Source organism: Adiantum capillus-veneris, chromosome 26 (genome assembly GCF_014529385.1).
Source record: "Adiantum capillus-veneris isolate H3 chromosome 26, ASM1452938v2, whole genome shotgun sequence".
Classification (NCBI taxonomy): domain Eukaryota; kingdom Viridiplantae; phylum Streptophyta; class Polypodiopsida; order Polypodiales; family Pteridaceae; genus Adiantum; species Adiantum capillus-veneris.
Window position 1 is genome coordinate 38,550,190 of NC_140956.1, and position 9,623 is coordinate 38,559,812.

Here is a 9,623-nt window from a genome sequence, read left to right on the forward strand (position 1 = left end):
TTATTTACATCAACAGGTGAAATTACTTCGGGATTACAAGCTGGAAACTCAATTGAGTCCCGTTACTTAATGAATGGCTCAAATCAAAATTAATGTCGGAAAGACATTTATTACAATCAATGGTTACAAAATGATGGGTGTGAGCAAAAATGTGGGTGTGATCCTCTGCTGGCTCAACACTAGTCAAAATTAGCTGAGTTTTAAGATTCTCAATAGGTACTTCAATTTTAGGTGGTGGAATTTAGTAATAAAGTGGTTGAAACCACCAATACAGTGGTGGAAACCCTCAATATAGTGGTGGAAACCACCAATACAATGTTGGAAACCACGTATATAGTGGTGGAAACCAACAATAGAGTGTTACAAGTCCGTTTTGTACATTGTGCAGGTGGTCTTGAAGGCTCACAAGCTGTTTCATCACTGAAGAGTGTTGGCACACAACATTTTAAAAGAATTCCCAAAGTGCAAGGTGTGAGCCCCAGTGGAACCACAAGCAGTCCTCGAGTGCAAGGTTTGAGTGCAAGTGAAGCATCAAGACTGCCAACTAGCGATGGCTTTGGTAAGAGAAACATGGAAGTTGGTGAGAATTACTTGGATGTTGTCTTCAATGGCATTGAGAAGGTGATACCACGTGATGACAAAGAGTTTCCCATTAGGATTACCCTCCACAGCTTCTTGCCTTCCAAGAAGAAGAACTCTATTGAAAGGGAGAGGCTAGATGTGGACATGGCCAAGAAGTAATCCTAGGAGGTTGGTGAGAAAGATGTGGATGTTGTCGTTGATAGAATTGAGAAGTTGATACAGCAAGAAACTAGTGTGAGTGTCCAAGAATATCAGATTGATGTGACCCTGTAGAGCTTCGTGTCTTCTAAGAATAAGCACACTACTCAAGTGCAACATAGTGGTAAGACCAATACTCCACCCTTAACCCTACAACCTTACAAATTGTGTTATGTACTTACTACTACTGTCTTGTTTGTCCATGAAGAGCCAAAAAAGAAGAGACAACACTTGGAAACGAGACACTCATATAGAGTCATGGATGGAGATTTTAAAGAAGGAAGGGGCCATATGTGGACATGGTTGAGAAGTCATCACCAGACCAAAAAAAGGAGAATCCAAATCACACGAGATCCGTGCATGCAAAAAGAAGAGATAGCGCTTGGAAACGAGACATTCAAATATAGTCATGGAAGGAGACCTCAAAGAAAGGAAGGGGCCATATGTGGAATGGCTGAGAAGTCATCACCGGACCAAAAAAAAGGCAAATCCAAATCACATGAGATCTGTGCACGCAAAAAGATTTTCGTATGAGCATGAAATGCTTATCTAAATCTTTGGATGCATAACTGCTTATAGTTGTGCAACACAAAGGCCGAACAACACAGTGTGCATTAGCATGCAAGGATGATCTATGCAATTATGCAATTGAAAACCCTTGTATTTCCAATGTGTGTTAGCCTTGTAATTCCTTTAGGAATTGAATAGAACAACTACTTTTTGTCCATTTACTTTGTCTGACTCAAGTGTGGTTAAGTTGGTTTGAGGAATGAATCTAAACAAATGGGCATTTTGGTTGTTCATAAAAGGTACATTTTGTGCTTATTCAAGTTTTCACAATCCTGCTCAAGGTGTTAACCAAGATGCAAGAAAGGATGTCGTTGCAAAGGTGGAGAAACTTCCATTGTTTTCCTTGCATGACATAAACTATGCCATTGCATGGAAAATGGTCTGAAAAAGAGAAAGAATTGAGTCCAAGAAGTGCCTCGAGTGCAACATTATGTGCAGGAGGAAAATTTACGAGTACTCCAATTATGTACATCCCTCTGGGATGTCTTTTTTGCTAATTGGTACCCTTTGCTGGACCTATATGGGTGCCAAACCTGAAGGAATTTGATAAGAAGGACCTCATAGTAATTTGAATGGCCTTTTTGTTACCATTATAGAGAGTCGCTTTGGTGAAAAGTCTCCTGCGTATGCAGGAGAAATGATAAATCACACATGCAGTCTACCCCCCAGGAAGTGTATTGTCACAAAGACAGCCACAACTTCTTGGATTTGTGCACTAGATTTTTCAATGTGCTTATATGGAGTAGTTGCATGACCCCTAAAGTGGAAGGAGTTCTAGACAGTGTCTTGAAATTGCAGCGGCCTTTGCTATCAAGTGTTATGTCACAACAAGATTGCAAAAGGGCATCTTGGTTAATGGACAATAATCTTGTATTCTTCAAAAAAATTGAAGTTATTTTGGAGAAAAAACGCGCAGTTTAGGCGCGACAACAGTCTTATCATTGATGATAGTAGATACAAAATGTGCCAGAACGATGAAGGAACTTGGCTTCTTGCTCCAAGTTGGAGCACCAGATTGAAAATCAGCGATGACAAGAATTCTCGGCAGACACTTTAAAAGACTGGATGTTTCTATGGTTACAATCAAAGGACCGTAATGATTATACGGCTGACTACATGTTTGATACGGGGGCAAGGATGCACTTTCTAATGCAATCATAAGCCGACTGGAAATCGATCAAAGAACTCGGGACAAAGCCCAATGGAGGGAAGCAATCCAACAACAACAAATGGAGGACAACCTAGAAGCTCAGAGGCATGAGGAGGAACCGCTAGGAAGGAAAGAGTGGAGAGAGAAATATTAGAGTGTCTCGGGTGGGAGGAGAAAGCAGAGAAACCAAAGGTCAATTACAAACACACACGGAAAATTGAACAATCAAAACCCCATCAAAAATAGAAAACCTTTTGTAAACTTTCTTAATAGCTTTTGTAATGATGGGAATCACCCTTTTGATATACAAAAGCTTTCATCAATTTGTGACATTTTTTAGAGAAAACCTATGTGTGGCTACTAGCAGCTTTTCTTCTTTGCTCCTTTTGTTGGTTTTTTTTAATAGAAATCACCTTTTTAATGATAGAAACCACTCATGGAGTGGTAGAAAGCATTCTTACATTGGTTCCAACGTGGTGGAATCTAGTCTAGAAACCATAACAGGTTGTGGTAGAAACGATGTCCTAGTAGAAACCAATGGTAGAAACCATTTAGAAATCTAATTGACGGAAGACCTTGCACTAAGATGCTTGAAAGAAACAAGAACAACATATGTTTTTTAGAAATAGTGAGATGGTTTGAGAGGAGAAGAGGCAATAGACAAATGCAGTACATTCTTATGAACGGATTTGAGAAGAGAAGAGGCAACAACCAAATGAATAGATTTGAATACATTGTCCATATTTCTCAACACTCATCCTCCTCAATGGATACTCTATTGTCTACCTCAAGCTCTATCGGTATGTTGTTACATACCACCTCGTAAACTTCTAATTAAATTCTATATTGACTATTGCAATTCTCCACTTCTCCCATGGGAATTTTGATGGCTCTCACAAGGTGTGAGTAAAAAAGAGCAAGTGGATTTTTCTAGAGGATGGTGTACGTTCTTCCATCAACTTCTCCATAGAGCATCCTCGCCGTTACAAAGTAGGACCCCCTATAAATAGAATTTCTCCATCCATCTTGCATGTGCCTTTTGGCCCTCTGCTTTGACTCAATGCACTTGAGAACGTAAAACTTTGAACCTTCATCATTGGCTAGTTTTGCATTGACTACAAAGTTGTGTCCAATTGTGAGAGCATCACCCAAAGCATCACGATGGCCTGCATACAAGGGCTCATCAACATCCTCTTCATCACCAGTACTTAATGCATCAATGGGGACATTAATGTGAGACATCCAACTTCCAACATTGTGCATATTCTCCAAGCCCCTTGCAAGCACCAAGTGCAAATGCATACAAGCCACCTAAACCTAAACAATCGTGCATTATGAGAATCATATCCGTTAAAACTATGAATGGAGAGAAATTGAGGAATAGCTTCACAATCCCAATTGGTGTTTTAGTCTACATCCCTTTCTTTGATCTCCCAAAAAAACCTACCTTCTCTATTTGAACGTGAGTACCTAAGCTGTAGAAAGCCCACAATATCTCTTGCATATTTCATAGGTACACCATCTACTGATAGCCGTTTTTCGGCTCTTTGTAATTACCACAGTGAGTTACCTCACCCTACCAAAATCACCCAAACACTGTGGCTATCCCTACCATTTCACTGTACATAGGCGTGCGTGAGTCACGGGACTTTTCCCATATCTTCTTAAAAAACCCTCAATTAGCTAATCATTGGGCTAGTTGAGCCAAAATAAAAAAAAATAATAAAATAAAAAAAATATAAGTATATTATGGCCCATGCGTATGTAAATATTTCTTTATATATAGGGCCTAAATAAAAGATTTTTTCATAATTATTTTGGTATTTATTTAAATATTTCTACCTAGGTGTGTGTTATTTATACTCTGTACATTGCCTCACCATTACCACAATTTTTTCTTACCATTTTTCATACTCTTTATTCCATATAGAAATATTTTCATGTAAGCTTCTCTTATATTTGGTGTAACTCCACCCCAACAAAAATCCAAAAAAACTAGTTTTATTTATGTGTATATTTTTTCACTATTTTGATTTTTCCCTTCCTACATCTATTTTGTTTTTTTCTAAAAAATTAGAACACCAAAAATATTTATCTTTTTATGGTAGCCTCATAATGAGAGAGATTTCTTTTGACCCCTTTATATTTTTTCCACTTATATTATTTATATTTGACATGTACATATTTTTTAGACCCCTCAATATTTGATTTTCTTAGTTGTACTATTCACTTATATCCTAATCTCAACAATATCTTCAATTATAGACCTACCAAATAAGGTCAAGGGTAGGTGGCATGCATACATGCACTATGGAGGGCTCACTCTTGGAGGTATTCAAAAGAATCATCCAAAGAAGGACCCCACAAGGACCTTTGCAGTGGAAAAAAATGGTCGGTTTTGCTGAATTTTTAAAGTTCACTTTCTCTCCGAATTTGAAAAGGTGATACACACAAAAGTGGTAGCTCGTGGGCTGAACTTTTGCCTCAAATTTTTTCATATTTTTTTGAGCTACGAGCTGTGAGCTATGATGTTTTCAGTGGACCCCATTTTTCCCATGGTATGCAGCCACACTCTCTCTTTCACTTTATCATTTTCCTCTTTCACACACACTTCTCCACTCATCATCCCCACCTCTCTCACCACTCCTCTCTGCACCCTACTCACCTTCTCCTCAACCTTGAAGAATAAGAGAAACCATGGTGAACTCATACCTCCCACACACAATTCCATTCCAAAATTTACCACCTAGTCTCATTTTTCCTCCTCCAATTTACCCATATCTATCAAAAAAACCACAAAATTCAGCCTCTTCTCTTAAAAGACAGCATCATGGTGGTTGATTACTCATCTTCAATTACCTTGTCTCTCAAGGAAGGTCAAGAGTGGAGAAAAAATGTACCGTCAAAGCTAGTGGACTGTCAACAAGCGTCAAAATTGGCCCTACTCAAGACACTTGGAGCATCAACCTTGTAAGAAATCCACCTTTTCTTACCTCTTAAGAGTTTTTCTTCCTTATTTGTATCCTACATGGATACTCCCATTGTAAATATCCAATTCCATTTGTAAATTAATACTAACTCTACTAACACTAACCCACTATGAAAAGTCCTATCACCTCCATTTCTCTCCTCTCTCTTTCCCCACCAACTTCTTGATAATTCCAAGCAAAAGAAATTAGATAAATTTCTGAAAATCTAACCCAACCATGGTTAGAGGAGTAACCCTAGCCTTCAAAATTGCTATAAAAGGAGGGTGTAGCTAGCACAACAGGGGGGAGCCATAAGCAAGAGCACTATGCTATAGCTTGAGAAGCCAAGCTCAACCTCTCTAGAAGGAGCTCTTGAGTGGAAGCTCATTGTCTTATGCATGTGCATGTGTTGTAATAGGGGATTAGCAAGGGAACTCTATGCCATTGTAAGAGAGAGAGTGATCATTCAATTGAGAGTAGGAAATATATCATTTCTCCTACTAATGTAAGCCCAACATTTGCTGAATCAAGGAGGGTGGATTTGGACTAAGCTTGGATATTTTGTCTCCCTTCCAACGTGAAGTAATGGACAACAATGATGCGTAAGTGTCTTGGTGTTTTTTGTTAAGTTCTTGATAGCTTGTCTCTGGTCTTGTCATCAATCTAGCCATAAATCCCACATACTGTAAGAGGGCGACAGGGTGGAGAGGACTCCCCTGGCCTTAAGACAGTGATTGGGGTGGCTTTTCTTGTGATGTGTTGTGGTGAAATTTACGCAAGCTATGTTGAACAAATACTAATCTCACTTTGATTTGTCATGACAGATTCGTAAGAAGGTATTAATGCAACAAGCACCCCCTCCCCCTTTCTCTCTCTTTCTTAAATATATAGTTGTGTTTGCTTGATCATTGCCGATACGTTTCAAAGCAGCCCGAGCACTATCTCTCTCTCTCTCTCTCTCTCTCTCTCTCTATCATGTTTTAGTGTGTAAGAGTGTTCCATTGGTGTTAGGGTTAGTGTAAATTCCTTGCTTGTTTGTGGGTTGCTCTAACGATTCTCCTCTTTTGCGTCCTAGTTCGCTCTTAAACTAGGTGGTGCCCCTTGTGTAGTTGGGATTTGGTTGTGGATTTGTTGTTTTGGTTTGTGTTGTGTTGTGCCCCAGCCCCATTGAGCAGCACGGGAGCCTTGAAGGGTGTCTAGAGGCAACTCTTCTTGTTGCCTACCCCGGACCGCCTCAAATTGGTGCCCCCACTGAGGACGGCTCGTGTATTTTTGTGTAGAATCAACCTTTAGCATAGTCAAGTAGTTTGCATGAATCACGAAGATTTGTATGATCCCTTCATTCCCATTGTAAGGCAAAAGGTACACATAATTGTTAGTACTAAGTTGCAATTTCAACGTGTCATTCGTAGAATTTTAGGTCCTCTTAGGTTGGCCGAGATAAACGCTTCAGTAAATCCTTTTATTTTGCCTCTCATTAGGTACGACCTTAGTTTGGACATCTATATTTTTGTTTTGTTTTAAGCATTAGGACATGCATAGGCCATGGATAATGGCCCAGGAATAGAGGTTTTTCCCTTTCATTTTACTCCACACATTAGAATAAACGTTGCAATTAGTAGAAAGATCCATTTTCAACAACGAATGGTGTTCATGTTTCGTGCCCAAAGAGCAGGAGAAATTCTTGCATCACCAAACCCTGTCATTCTACCTCTCATCAACTACCACACTTCTTTTGATGTACATGTGTTCATTTTATTTTAAAATGAAGTGCAGCCTGGCAAAATAGTGTGTATGTTTGTTTTTTCTTTGTCCAAGTTGTTACAAGAAACAAAAAAACGATCATTTGTTCTAACTGGGAATGTGTGTGCAGTGAAAGTTCAATCCTTAGAGATCTAGCTTTATTACCAATTGAGTTGCAGGAGCAAGTAGTAAGGCGTCTCCCTCATAACAAGAGGGTGGTGAAGTTAAGACGGAAGGTCCTACGCGTGGATTCCATTTTCCTCTTGTTGTTGGGCACTAAGGAAGACCGCGCATTCATCCAACTAGTGTCTGCCCTAAGATTGGTAAATAGAGTGAAATTTGGCGTTTGGCGAGTGCATTTCACCATTGAGGAAGACTCTTCAGGAAACTTGCGGCCAGAGTTCATGCTTCATAGACTCACATTTGGTGAATTTTTCCCTCATTTGCGTCTTATTAATAGTCTTCCTTTCGCTTTCAACAAAGGAGATAGGGAGCTATTCAGAGCTTGTCTTAATAAAGAGAGCATAGAGAAGATTGCAAATTTGTATAAATTCTCATCCTTCTCTACTTTCTATGACACTTTGTTCATAGAGACATTGTAAATCTCTTTATGCTTTTGAATGATTTAACCATAATCCTAAGGAGTTTTTGTCCAGGAATTTTGTAGCACAAGTGGAGTCTTTAAATCTTGCAAACTTGATTGGACTTGATGAGGATGTTCTTTATGAAATTGTGAGAAGGTTGCCTCACTCCGACTGTGTGGAACTCGAAGGAAAGGAGCTCCTAGTCAATTGCTACTTTCTCACGGCCTTCGACGAGCATGAAGATCTAGTTTTTATACAAACAACTTGTGCATTGGGAATTGTAGAGCAAGTGCAATTTATCACTTGGGACGTGGTTGCTCTTTTGGATCCAGAAAATGAAGTTCTAGAGATTTCTGTTTATCGCCTTAGCTTTGAAGAATTTCAACCCTTCTTAAAGCTCATCAATAGTCTACCCTTTTGTTTTGATCAAACAAATCAAGACCTTATTGAAGCTTGGATAGCTGAAGAAGAAAACCTAGAGTGGTATTTTCTCACTTCTTCATTTGCAGGCAAGTGGTTCTAAATCTCTATTGTATCCCTTATTGTAACTCGTGTTGTAATCTTTCATAATAATGGAGAGCCAACGCCAAATGTCTGGATATCCTCTTTTCTTTGGAGAGCCTGGAGAGGATGCAGAATTATTTTTAGCAAATTTCAAGATGTCTTGCCGTATCAAGAGGATAGTAACCGATCAAGAACGTGTAGAAATGTTTGAGGTGGTCCTTAGGAAAGATGCTAGTACTTGGTTTGACTCTTTGCCTGAGGAAGTTAAGGGGAATTACACAGAAGTTTTGAATCGTTTTAAGAGATACTTCTTTGATCCCCAAAACACTCAAAAACTATGGCAAGACATTGTTTCTCATAAGCAAAAAGACTTAGATGACTACTACTTGTACAAGCAAGACTTTCTACGTCTTTGGGCTCTATGGATACGAAATGTTGCTAACCCTGGTGATGGTGCAGAATTTTTAAAGAAGGAGAGGTTCATAGCCGGACTCTTTCTTGACCTTAGGGTAAAAGTTGAGGCGGGTGCACCTGCTACTTTTGATGCAGCTGAAACTAGGGCTGCTGAGAAGTATAGGAAACTCAAGTGCTTAAGGGGAGAGGTTCCAATAGAAGGTCTTAGACCCAAAGGTAAGTCACAAGCATCAACATCGAGGGAGCTTCCTGAGGTAACTGCGGAAGTAATTGAGAAGCTAAACGAATCTTTAAGCAGCCTGTCAATTCACCTTGCACAAGCTGTAGGTCCAAAGGGACAAGCAAAGAAGTCTGAAGAGCGAGATCCATGACCTAGGAGAGTCTTGCAATGTTGGAATTGCGGAGAGTCTGGACATGGGATGTATAATTGTCCTTGGCCCCGTGGGGAGCCAGGGAGACCTAACTTGAATTACCCAGTGATGAATGCAGGTGAAGGAACTGGTCAACAACCAAGGCTTCTACAAAGGCCAAATGGACCAAGACCACCTCCACAAGGGGTAGAAGGAGTTCCACCTTTGCCAGATCCAAATGTGCATGTGGTAGAGGTGACAAATTCAAATGAGTTTGACATGGAAGCCAATGGCATTAAGCGTGGCCGAGGAAAAGGTAAAGAGAAAGAGGGTGTCCCATCACAGAGTGACCATGGACAAGGCAAGAAGGCAAATGAGACCAAGGAAGCTAAGAGGACTCGACGTCGTATCAATCTCCAAGACTTCCCTCTTGGACATGGTATGGCTCCATACAACCTGTTGGAAGACATGCGAGGTAAGGGTCCTGATATCTCATGGCCTCAGTTTCTTCCATTATGCCCATAAGTTAGGAGGGATTTAACAAAGGCAGTTAGCACTA